General features: G+C 37.5%; 1 pseudogene; it reads right to left on the bottom strand.

The window, feature by feature from the left end:
- Nucleotides 1–10,876: 10,876 nt before the first annotated feature.
- On the bottom strand, nt 10,877–11,897 carry LOC150037513 (PRA1 family protein F3 pseudogene; annotated as a pseudogene).
- Nucleotides 11,898–14,020: the final 2,123 nt, after the last annotated feature.

Here is a 14,020-nt window from a genome sequence, read left to right on the forward strand (position 1 = left end):
GTTGGCCAAAAGTATCCACTTTGTAACACCTTTTCTGTTGTGCGTTGGCCTCCAAAGTGTCCTCCATATGGCGAGTCATGGCATTGTGATAGTATGTGCTGGTGAGTAGCATCTGATACGCATAGGCACAAAATCTGGTCTGATCCCCTCTTATAAAGATTTGACTCATCCAAATAATATGATTTGCATTCATGTCTGAGCCGCCTCTTTTGGTGGGTTGTGTAGTTCTCAGGAAATTGTTCGCAAACCAGAAAATTGACCACGTCTGCATACCATGCTAACTCTTCAATTTTAAATAGCTGCTTGTCTGGGAAGGTTGCGTTCACCTCTGACTAGTTGTGGTCGACTTCTGGATTTTCTAATCTTGACAAATGGTCCGCAACCTGGTTCTCCATCCATTTTCGATCAATGATTTCCATGTTGAATTCTTATCGGAGGAGAACCTATCGAATCAACCTCGGCTTCACATCTTTCTTTTTCATTAGGTACTTGATTGCCGAGTGGTCAGTGTGAATGATCACTTTGGATCCCAGCAGGTAAGCTTTGAATTTTTCCAATGCAAATATCATCGCAAGAAATTCTTTTTCTGTGGTAGTATAATTTGTTTGAGCAGGGTTCAAGGTTTTACTCGCATATGCGATGGGGTGTAGTATTGTTTTCTTCTTTTTCGCCAGCACCACCCCTATCGCATAACCGCTTGCGTCGCACATTAGTTCAAAGGGCTGTGTCCAGTCCAGTTCGATCAACACAGGTATGATTAATAATGCGTTCTTCAGTATCTTGAATGCATTGAGGCATTGAACATCAAAGTCAAACGCTCTTTCTGCCTCCAGCAACGCACATAATGGTCATGCAATCTTTGAAAAGTCTTTCACAAAACGTCGATAAAAGCTAGCATTTCCTAAGAAGCTCCTAACAACCTTTACATTTGCTGAAGGTGGGAGCTTTTCAATCGCCTCAATCTTTGCCTTGTCACCTCCAGCCCATCCTTAGAGACTTTGTGCCCAAGCACAATACCTTTCTTTAGCATGAAGTAGCATTTCTCCAAGTTCAGCACAAGGTTCGTCTCTTCACATCTCTTCAGTATCTTCTCTAGATTGTTGAGACAGACCTCGTATGTTTGCCCATACACCGAGAAGTCGTCCATGAAAATTTCTACAGCGTTTTCAAGATACTCAGAAAAGATGGCCATCATACACCTTTGGAAAGTGCTCGGCGCATTACATAGGTCGAACGGCATGCATCGAAACGCAAATGTTCCATAGGGGTAGGTGAATGTGGTTTTCTCTTGATCTTCAGGAGCAATCATGATTTGGTTGTAGCTGGCATATCCATCCAAAAAGCAGTAGTAATCATTTTCTACTAGGTGGTCTAGCATCTGGTCGATAAAAGGCAAAGGGAAATGATCCTTCTTTGTCGTCGCATTCAGTTTGTGATAGTCCATGTAGATCTGCCAGCCAGTGACGATCCTCATCAGTATTAGTTCATTATTTGCATTTGGGACTACCGTCATCCCTCCTTTCTTTGGCACACATTGCATGGGGCTGATCCACGTGCTGTCGGCGATTGGATAGATAATCCCTACGTCCAACCATTTGATTATTTCCTTCTTCACGACCTCCTTCATCGCAGGGTTGAGTTTGCGTTGATGTTTGATCGATCCATTTTTATTGTCCTCGAGACGTATCCTGTTCATACAATATGCGGGGCTGATTCCTCTATTGTCTACTAACATCCAGCCAATTGCTTTTATGTACTTTTTCAGGATGCTCAATAGCGCATTTTCTTGATCTTCTTGAAGTGAAGAGGAAATTATTACTGGTATCGTTTCATTCTACCCCAGAAAAGCATACTTCAGGTGGTTTGGCAAGTTTTTCAGCTCTACTATCGGTGGTTGTTCCAAGGATGGTTTTTATGTTTTTCTTTCTTCATTAATCGTCAGCTTTTCTTCTTTGGTTGTTGTTTCTCTGATCGCATTGCAGGTCACTATGGATGTGGTCGCATCCTCTCTTTCATCTTCATCTTCAGACTTTTCTTCTTCATACAATCTGGGTTCATCATCAGATTCAGTGAGGTCTTCTTCTTTCGGGTATCTCATAGCTCTGATAATATTAAACCTGATCTTCTATCCATTCACCCTCAATGTGATCTCTCCCATGTACACATCAATCTAAGCGCGACCGGTGGATAGAAATGGTCGTCCCAGGATGATGGATACATCCTTGTCCGCTTCATAATCAAGGATGATAAAGTCTGCCGGTAAGATAAATTTATCGATCGTGACCAGGACATCTTTCACCTTTCCTTCTGGATACACAAGGGACCTATCAGCTAGCTAAAGAGTCACCATCGTGGGCACCAACGGCCCTACATTCAGCTGCTTAAAAATTGAAAGGGGCATTAAGTTGATGCTGGCCCCGAGATTGCAAAGCGCTTGACCAATATATAACCCTCCGATCGAGTAGGGTATTGTGAAACTTTCGGGGTCGTGCATTTTTTATGGAATAATGGTTTTTGCTCGTTGTGTCAACGCCACCGTTGCGAACTTACTAGTGCTTATTTTCTTAGTCACCATGTCCTTCAGAAACTTCACATACTTTGGATTTGTTCAATCACTTCATCGAAAAGGATGTTCATATGCAACTGTTTCAGCATGTCCATGAAGCATTGATACTGCACTTTATCATTTTTCTTCTTTTTAAGTCTCTAAGGGAATAGTGGCAGCTATATTTTCACGATTCTCTGTTCTTTTGGCTTCGAAGTGGATGCAATCTCCGGTTCCATCGTCTTCTGTACTTCTGTTTCTTCTTGAGTCAATGGGGTCTCTGGTTCCATCACAATTGAGGCAATCCAGCTAGGCTTCTTGTTCTCCTCTGCCACTGTCTTTCCTCTTCACAACGTCATAACTTGACATTGCTCCTTTCCCGTACTCCATGGGTTGCGCGAGAGCTCTGTTGAACTCGGTAGTGCCCCTTGCGGTCTACTTTTGAGTTCGCCCGTAATCTGTCCTATCTGAATTTCAAGATTGCGGATAGACGTTGCTTGATTCTAGAGCACTGTTTCATTCTTCTTAATATACTGCTTCAGTAAGCTCTCTAGAGATGAAGATTGCGGCACTTGCGAACTACTAGCTTGATTTTGCGTTTGACCATTTGTTCGTAGGAAAAATCCTGGTGGCCCTTCTTTTTGCATCATTGGTTGAAAATTTTGTTGTTGATTTTTCCACATGAAGTTAGGGTGGTTTCTCCACCAAGGGTTGTAAGTATTGGAAAACGGATTATTCTTCATGAAATAAACAGACTGTGGGCTCCTCGGACACTCTTCCATTGGATGGCTTTCACCGCAAGTGGCACAACTTGCATTCATTTGGTCGATTGCGTTGACCTGCCCCCTATGCGTCCCTGGGCTGCAGATTGCGATTCCTTGTATTAAATTCATCATCGCAGTCATTTGGTTTCGTAGGGATGCGATGACCCCATTATTTGCGTCACTGTCTTTAATTCTCAGTCGTTGATTGCTTTCTCTCTAGTCTTCATGATTCTTTGAAATGCGATCAAGTATATTCTTAGCCTCATCGTAAGTTTTGTCGAGCAGACCTCCAACTGCTGCAGCATTGGCAGCCGTCTGCGATGCAGGGTTCAAACTGTGGTAGAAAATTTCCATATGTAGACAATCTAGTAAGTCATTGTGCAGGCAATCTCACACTAGTCGCTTAAACCTCAACCAGGCGTCACTAAGCGATTCGTCGATATTCTGTTCAAAATTTGTAATCAGCTTCCTCCTTCTGGCATTTTCTGTCGGGGGGAAGTACTTCTTCATGAACTTTTCCACTACCTGTTCCCATGATGTAATCTCCCCTAGTTCTAGAGAATAAGCCCATTTCCATGCCTGGTCACACAACGAAAATGGGAACAACGTTAATCGAACCTTCTCAGCGGAGATGTTTGGGAACACAAACGTATTGCAGATTTCAATAAAACTTCGGAGGTGGGTGTGCGGATCCTCGCCATGCCTACCGCCAAACTGTCTGACAGTTTGAATGCAGCATCATCAGTTTCATCTCGAATCTCGATCCGTCTAAGGCTGGCTTCATGATTCTTGGTGAGAAATCATAAAGGTTGGGCGACCCATAGTCTCGAATAGGCCTTTTGCGGTCATTCACCAAGAGGATGGGCTTTGCCATGATATTATTTAGATTTGATGCTCTGTCTTCTGGTTACTTCGCCATGTTGGGATTTTTCTCTTGTTGTCGTTGGCTTCTTCTTCTTCGGAAAGTTCTTTCAATCTCTGGGTCGTAATTGGGCTCAGGAATTTGTCTTCTCTCATATGATGCCCACTTCTCCCCTTACCTAAGAGAGACAGTGCACAGAGATGGAAAATCTACAAAGAAAATCAAAAGGTTACCGTTAGCACAATCCGTAATACTGTAGTCCCCAACAACGATGCCAAAAACTTGATGCATTATGAATATGATGAAATAATGGTGTATATTGCAATGGTGTTGTATGCGTTGTGCATGCAAGTTTTCTTAGCAAAATCCAAGTATAAATTCTACTACGTTGCCTAGTAAGCCCAGGGTCGAACACAGGGACTATGGAGATAGTATGCGACGGTGATTCCAGATTACTTTGTGGTGACAAATTAAAAAATGAGTTGGTTGGTATGTTTGTTTAAGGTATAGATTCTATGCGGCGGAATTGAGAAAAGAGTTAATACAAAAGAAAGTTACAATGAGTATGCAGGGGAACGGGTTGAGAAGGGATTTAGCTAACACTTCCTAAGATTGCGTTTACGTTATGAGATCATGCTACACACATACAACAGCAGGTCATCTCTCAATGCAAATGCTATAGCTCCTAGCTTTAGAATGCATGTGATGTATGTGATGATATCTATAGAACTTTTGTTTAGCCTATATTCTTGTCTATGCGATGATGAATGAAACGCACATACACAAGGCGACCGCATACTACCATAACCTATTTCTAGGGTACATGCGATGCATGTTAGCAAACAGAACTTATCTCTAAGTCTTTATCTCTTGCTTATGTGGTTCTAATCTAACTTTCTCAAGCCTATATTCTAACTTAGCTCTCTCAAGTGTAGGTTCTTTCTTTAGACTCTCTCTCAAGTAGATCTAAAGGGGTGATGGACACATACATAAGACAAGATGATCACATAAAATGAAAATCTTAGGTCATGCTAGCTAAGGGCTTCTTAACCCATTTGGAAGTTTAGTTACTCATGCGTAATGTAAAGAGAGTGAATAGATGTAGAGATGCAAATTCCATTTTATAAATGAAATCAAGATACAAGATGACAATTGAAAGTAAAGATAGGGGGTCTGGTAGCAATTTCTTTCTTCCCAAGGCTTTTACACTATTTTTCTCTACTCTGTCCAAAAGAGTATTCTTGCTTTCGCAAGAGTCAGCCCTCTCTTCGTTCTCAACGCTTCCCAACACTCTCTCGAGTTGCCAAGGAACGATCTTCCGGCGTCTTCTCCTTTCGCTCACCTCCACCTTCTAAGTGTAAGAAAACTATGAACAATAGCTAACTATCTTCTGTATGGTGAACTCTCTATGTGCCTAAGCTACTTTTTCGATGGTGGCTTTCCATATTTATATAGATCAAGGTGAAGAAACTTTTCTCTCAGATGATTGCACTGATGGGATGTCATTAAATCTTTGTCTAATGCGCCGATTAATTGTCACCGAAAAGTTGAGTGTACTTGCTATAGTGTCTCGTTAACGGCTTGTCAACTAAATTCGATTCCACCGTCATCAGCTTTCTATCCCATCGTGATTTATTAATCTTGCACCTCGATAACCTATCTCTAGGGTTAAATGCGATGATGAATGATACGCACATACACAAGGTGACCACATACTACCATAACCTATTTCTAGGGTGCATGTGATGCATGTTAGCAAACAAAACTTATCTCGAAGTATCTATCTCTTGCTTATGCGGTTCTAATCTAACTTTCTCAAGCCTAGATTCTAACCTAGCTCTCTCAAGTCTAGGTTCTTTCTTTAGACTCTCTCTTGAGTAGCTCTAAAGGGGTGATGGACGCATACATAAGACAAGATGATCGCATAAAATGAAAATCTTAAGTCATGCTAGCTAAGGGCTTCTCAACCCATTCAGAAGTTTAGTTACTCATGCGCAATTTAAAGAGAGTGAACAGATGTAGAGATACAAATCCCATTTTATAAATGAAATCAAGATACAGATGACAATAGAAAGTAAAGATAGGGGACCTGGTAGCAATTTCTTGCTTCCCAAGGCTTTTACACTGTTTTTCTTTACTCTGCCGAAAGGAGTATTCTTGCTTTTGCAATAGTCGATCCTCTCTCCGTTCTCAATGCTTCCCGACACTCTCTCGAGCTGCCAAGGAACGATCTTTCGGTGTCTTCTCTCTTCACTCGCCTCCACCTTCTAAGTGTAAGAAAACTATGAACAACGGCTAACTATCTTCTGTATGGTGAACTCTCCATGTGCCTAAGTTGCTTTTCTGATGGTAGCCTTCGGTATTTATAGAGATCAAGGTGAAAAATATTTTCTCTCAAATGATTGCACTGATGGGATGTCATTAAATCTCTGTCTGATGTGTCGATTAATTATCACCGAAAAGTTGAGTGTACTTGCTACAGTGTGTCATTAACAGCTTGTAGCCTAAATTCGGATTCGACCATCATCAGCTTTCTGTCCCATCGTGATTTATTAAGCTTGCACCTCGATACGCCGTCTCTATACGACCATCTTCTTGAACAGATTTTCGCGAACGCATATGATCACATAGCCTTACGGTCGCAATCTCTTAATGCGCTCGGACGCTGAATTCCTTGGATTGCAATTCTGCCTTGCACCAACACATTTTCCTGCACAAAATATGTAAATTAGCTACTTTAATGTGATGGACGCATGCAATCGCAATGTTCTCAACTTAATGCTTTTGGACACGATTTTACATATTTTTACTATCGCAATCCTACATTGTTTAATATCTTTGCGTTGTAATAATGTGCATTTCTGCCCGTTATCAATTCATTTTCTCTAGATTTTCCTCACCTTTGGTCACAAACAAATTCAAATCTCTAAATGAACTAAGACACAACAAAGAGTTTCCTTGTTATGCTCAAGGATTCCAAATAACTAGAAATGTAGGCTTTAACACCTTGAAAGAGGGAATGAAGGTTTAGGGAATGTTCTTGAGAGAATAGCGAGAATATAAGAGTGGAGGCTAGGTTATTTCACAAAATAAAACCCTTTCCCTGAAAAGGGTTATAATGGTATATTTAAAAGGAGAGAGGGTAACCCTTCTCCAAGCTTTCCACTCTCCATCATTTGTTAATTGATTAATTAACCATTAATTAATCAATTAACATATAAATTAAAAATATATATAATAAATCATATTTAATATAGAGTTAATTAATTAACATATAAATATCACATATTTATATGCATACATCTCTCATATAATTCTATATGAATCTAATTTCTATGAATTTAATATTTTAATCTCATTCAAATATATCTCTCTCATATAGTTTGGATTATAGATCATATCTATAATTAACCATATTCTATAATGTATCGGAATACACTATATATTAATCATACTATTATAAAATTCCATTAAGCAAATTGAACAATTCAAATCATTCTTCATTACTATCTTTAGCGAGCTAATGAAGGGACCTTATGGACCTATAGATTATAAGCTCCGATGATATTAGATAAATTAATTAAATACTTTAATAAAATTAATCAATATTCATTAACTACCGGTCACTCCACTAAAGACCGATAGTTGCACTCTTCGCACTATAGATGTATTTCTGTGTCCATGGATCTAACCAACCAACAGCGAGTCAACCCTTCACAAATTGCTCATAACTATAATTGGGTCAAAATACCATTTTACCCATTTAGGTACATCTAACTTCTTAAGTACCAATGATTTCTCTAATGAACAAACAATTTATAGTCGAATTATAAACTAACACCTATTGGGCCAGTGAGAGTTGAGGCCTTATTGTTCAAGACCCGGAATCAGCTGTTAAGGGAGCAATTTATCTTCTTTTTCTATGATCGAGAAGGAGTGAATTCCTTCTTGTGTAGGTGTGTTCCCAGCTCCCTATTCGGACAAATCCCCAAAATAGCAGGCTTATTGAGTCAGCTAACCTGGCCACTCTTACCCATATAGATTAAAAGATTGCCCTCATAGACAGGAGTTCACAAATCACTAAGGATAAAGGTTAAATCACCTATGGTCATCCTAGTGAAATATTGGTTTCTTTAAGTAACATTGTTATAAAGAGAAACCAATAATTTCGTGGTCCGGTCTTATATAAACTTTTATACAGGATACCTTCACTCACATGTCTCCATATGAAGAACATGGCTCATATTGTCTGTAATATTTACAACTCATGTAACAATTATAAAGTAGGTCGTATCCGCAGTATTACCAGGATAAGGCACCCAACCTTATCCATTTACAGCAAACCTTTTAGGTTATAACTTGAACATGAGTTATTTATATGTTTACCGATTACTATTCACGTGATATCACATAACCTTGGATCTTATTTTAATGGATTGAATTAATGTAGTCTGAATGTCAAATAAAATGCCTCTTATTTTATTAAATAAACAATTTGTTCTTTCAAAATACAAAATACAAGATATACGAGATTTAGGACACTAAATCCAACAATCTCTCACTTGTTCTAAAGCGAGTGGGATGTACAGTTCAATACAATAAACTAGGATATACAATTACCCAATACAATCTCCCACTTGTCCTAGATTAGATGATTCATATCAAGACTCAGACTTTCCAGGTGACCCTAAAAAACCTTAGTCGTGAGAGCCTTTGTAAATAGATCAGCAACATTGTGCTCCAAAGCGATCTTTGTGACGATCACATCTCCTCATTGCACAATAGCACAATTTCTCTAATGAGATGATATTTGTGCTCAATATGTTTTCTTTGTTTGTGACTTTGGGGCTCCTTGGAATTTTCAACAACACCATTATTATCACAATAAAGGGTGAATGGCAAGGTCATATTTGGAATGACTTCCAAATCCGTCAGGAATTTTCTAACCTAGATAGCTTCTTTAGCAGCTTTACAAGCAGCTACATATTCTACATCCATAGTGGAATCCGTAATATCTCATTGCTTATATAGTTCTTTCATTTAGAGTGAACACTGATCCTGATGTGAATTTCCTAGAATCCTTATCAGTCTGAAAATTAGACCATGTATCCTGTAAGGATCAAATTCTTAGCGCTATACATAAGCATATAGTTTCTTATTCTCCTAACACTACAACAAATATCACATATGATAGCTTTGTAAAAACGCTATTGTAGATTTTTTATAGCGTTTTTTGAAATTCTGTCATAGGCGACGTTATTGAAAGTCATAGTCTAGCGTTTTCTCAATGTTATAAAATGTGCTATTAAAAGTTCATTTTCGATAGCATGATTTCATTGCTATAAAACATTTCATAGCGTTAGCAAAAATGCTATGGTACCTTTCTAATAGCATTTTGTATAGCAATGAAAAAGCGTTGTAAAAAATATGTCAGCATTTTTAGGGCATGCTGTCGTAGCCAATGTTATTAAAAGAACTAAACTGACTAAACCAATTTCATTTAAACAAAGTGGGGCTTAAATAAACCAAACAAAGACTTGACTGAATTGAATCGGCCTTAGATTAACCAAACCGATTTGCTAAACCTGAATTGGTCTTGAACCAAATATGTGAAGAAAAACCTTCACTACCCCAATACGAACATGACGACGATTGAATCTGGTCGTCTGACATTAGATCTCTAAAGAACGTACGACAAAGAACCCATTGAATCTATAAACCATAAAAGGGGAGTGAGCAAATTGAGTCCACATATAGTGATCCAAGGAGTAAAGAACCCACGGAGAATGCGAGATCATATCTAGGCAAGGACCAACCCGCAAATGGCTGATTTGGTTTCACGGATCGTAGGCTTCTGGTTGTCTATGATGAATTGCCGATGTGAAATCAATACAAATCGAAGCTGAAAAACAATGATGGTGGGTTCTAAGATGAATCAGGTACGTAGATCTAGGCATATTGACCTAGGAGCACATGGACAAACGACTCTGGTATGGTCGACGACAACGGCTAGGATGGCGGCTGGACTAGGGTTAGGGTTTTATTTTAGCTCTAATACCATGAAGTTTTTGGAGAATATTGGTTTTTCTTATTATTCAAAAAGTCCCAATAATGTGTAATTATAATACAAGAGAAATTTCAACTAAGGAAATTAATTAAAAAGGAAAGTACAACAAATCATAATTAAAATAATAATTATGAAAAATATATACTAAACACAAATCTATATCATCTTAAGTCACCAATTGACCCAAAAGCTTAAGCTAGTAGGTAAAGGCAAATTTAATTATATCATCTAACACTCCCCCTCACTTGCGAACTTGGAATATGAAGAAGAGTCAGGCAAGTGGAAATGAATATTAATTAGGGAGGAAATGACATTACAAGGGCTTCAACTCAGGACATCCTGAAGCAACATTCTCTGTTACCATCTTAAATCACCAGTTGACCCAAAAACTTAAACTAGTAGGTAAAGGCAGATTTCATTATACCATCTAAAACACACACACACACATATATATGTAAAGAAGCATTTGCATTCAAAACCATTAAAAAAATGTAAACATCTATGAGTAACCTTCAAATTTTGTAACATGAAATTGAATCATTCGATTATCATTCACAATTATTAGGTCAAAAAACAAGAAGGAACATTAAAGAGCTCACCTAAATGCAGACAAAAAAGAGACCAACTGAGAGCGTAGTTTTCATTTCCTAGAACAAGAACCAAGATGGTGACTAACAGTAGCTGCAATTATTTGTTTAATTGTTGGAACAGACACACAGAACCAAGATAGGGCCTTGTCAATTATAAGCCTCCAATTGACATCAACATCAACCTTAATGTCTGAGCATCATTTTTTCCACCCATTAAACTAGAGTATTAACTCACTATAAAAATAGAGGTGCAATATCATAAACGAACTTTAAGAAAACAAGTCAAATACCAAAACCTAGAGACAAACTATTGAAAGCAAGTAACTTCATTAAAGATGGAAATAAAATTAAAGATTGAGGAGAATAAAGGGAAATTAAAATTTTAAGAGCATCCGAACCAAAAGTGTAGACTGTAGTAGCTCTTTCATCCAAGAACCCAAGAACAAATTGTCTGTCTTCCTCACATCGACGTGAATCAGCACCAGCACAGCGGTGATTAGAAGTGACAATAGGATATTGAGCATCATGCTAGTCAGAAACAAGTACACAAGTGTGAACGTCGAGAATAGAGCCATCACCAGTCGATTGTTAATCAAACAACTAAAGAGGATCGGAGGCTCGCCACGAAAGAAATATAAGAATAACCAAACAACAAGCATGACAATAAAGACATTGAAGGAGATCAGATACCAGAAGAGGCTCAATAAGAAAATCAAAAGAACGATAATGACATTAGTCGTGTGGAAGTAGGCGATGTTGGTTTTGATGTGAGAGAAAGTGTTGTGGAAGTTGAAAGGGAGAGAGAATAAGGGGATATTGAACATTAGCCTCCATGGAAGGTGAGTGGCAAAGTTGACTTTGAGACGTGAGATGTTGTTTGTCGTAGGAGATGAAGTCGAGATTGGAAGAGGTTTTAGGAGTGACAAGGGCAAGGATCGTGCTATAGTTGGTCATTGGAGAGAGAGATTTCAAAATTTTGGTAATGGAAAGAGGAATTGGAGACTGAATGAGGTTAAGAGGAGGGATGGAGGGGAGGAGCAATCTCTCAAATGGTTTTAGGGTTAGAGAAATGTGATGAGAAGAAATGGGGAAAAACAGGAGATGGGTTTTGTTTTCTAAATATGTAAGCGCGTTTTTAAAAAATAAAATAAAATGAAAACAAACTTTCGCCTTTTTTTCAATCTCTTTCATAGCCTACTTTGCAAAATGCTATAAAATGAAGTTATAAAAGACCATATTTATGTTAGTGTAAGATACTTGAACTACTATCCAGTGATCAAATCCTAGATTGGATTGATATCTACTGACCACTCTTACTACACGACCGATGTCGGGCCTAGTACATAACATGGCATGCATAAGGCTACTTACTGTAGATGCATAGGGAATCCGTCTCATTTCCTCAACTTCTTGATGTGTCGTAGGACATTGTTCCTTAGATAAAATAATTCCATACCTAAAAGGTAATACACCTTTCTTGAAATTTTGCATTGAATACCTAACAAGCATTTTATCAATATACGATGATTGAAACAAGGATATTGATTTGTTCTTACGGTCCCTAATGATTTGGGTCCCTAAAACAAACTATGCTTCACCCAAATCTTTCATTTGGAACTGGGCAACTAGCCATTCCTTAATTTTAGTAAGAAAACCTACATCATTCCCAATGAGTAGAATATCATCCACATACTATTGAGGTTAATGCCCTAAATTTTTTGGGTCTTGTAGTTTGTAATTGTAATATACAAACATTTTATTTATTTAATAAAATATGAGATGTTTTAGTCAATATTTAGTAGCATTAACCCGTAAGCCAATAAACTAAAGTCCAAGGTTATCATTTGTAGCTTAAACAGGTATGTAGAGACATACAGGTGGATCATGTTTAAGTGATAACCTAGATGGTCTGTAGTAGATGGATAAGACTGGGTACCTTATCCTCATGACACTACGAATATGGTTCACTTTGTAGATGTTACAATTGTTGTAATATTCTACAAATTATTTGATCCTGATCATTCATGTAGAAACATGTGAACGAGGGTATTCTATACAAAAGAGTTTGTATAAAATAGGACCATGAAATGATTAGTCTCATTATATAACATCGTTTCTAATAGAGACTTACATTTCACCAGGATGACCATAGGTGACATGACTTGAATCCTAAGTGAGTTGTGAACTCCTGCCTATAAAGGTAGTCCTTTGATTTGTATGGGTGAGAGTGGCCAGATCTGACTCAATAAGCCTACCATTTTGAGGATTCGTCAAATTGGGAACTGGGAACACAGCTACACAAGATGGAATTCACTCCTTCCCTAACGTCTGGGTAAGAAGATAAATTGCTCTCCTAAAGACTAATTCCAAAGCTTGAACAATGTGGTGTCACACCCTCTCTTGACCTGAGAGGGGTTTGATCATAGTTATACTATGACTTATTATTCATTAGAGGGATCGGTGGTACTTAAGGAGTTAGATGTAACTATACGGGTAAAACGATAATTTTGGTCCAGGTGTACTTATGAGCAATTTGTGCAGAGTTATCGAACTATTGATTAGTTATATCCAATGGACACAGAAATATATCTATTGTGCGAAGAGTGCAGTTGTCGGTCATTAGTGGAGTGATCGGAAGATGTCGGGTAAGTTAATTAAAGAGTTTAATTAATTATCTAAGTACTATTAGAGCTTCAATCTACAGGTCTATAAGGTCCCCTCCGTAGCTCAACAAGGATTATTGAGAATTAATTTCAGACTAATTTGAATTGTTCAAATTAATTGAGCGAATTAATTATATATGATATAATTAAATTAATTAATTATATATGTGATATATTAATACAATGTATTTGATACATTATAATATGAAGTTTATTTGAGAGGAAATAAATATTTGAATATGATTCAAATATTAATTATATGAATGAGATTCACATAATTAAATTTAGTATAAATGTGATTTTTATATTAAATACTACATACGTATGAGAGAAATAAAACTATACATTATATTGTATTTGATACAATATAAACTATAGGTTATATGCTATATTTGATATAACATATAGTTTAATATATATTATATAATAAGGTAGTTATCATATATATATATATATATATATATATATTAAATAATTTATTGAATAAATTGTTATTTATTAAATTTGTTTATATTATTATTTTTTTTTT

The sequence above is a fragment of the Benincasa hispida genome, chromosome 3, assembly GCF_027475165.1.
Source record: "Benincasa hispida cultivar pf3 chromosome 3, pf3_genome.v1.1, whole genome shotgun sequence".
Taxonomy (NCBI): Eukaryota; Viridiplantae; Streptophyta; class Magnoliopsida; order Cucurbitales; family Cucurbitaceae; genus Benincasa; species Benincasa hispida.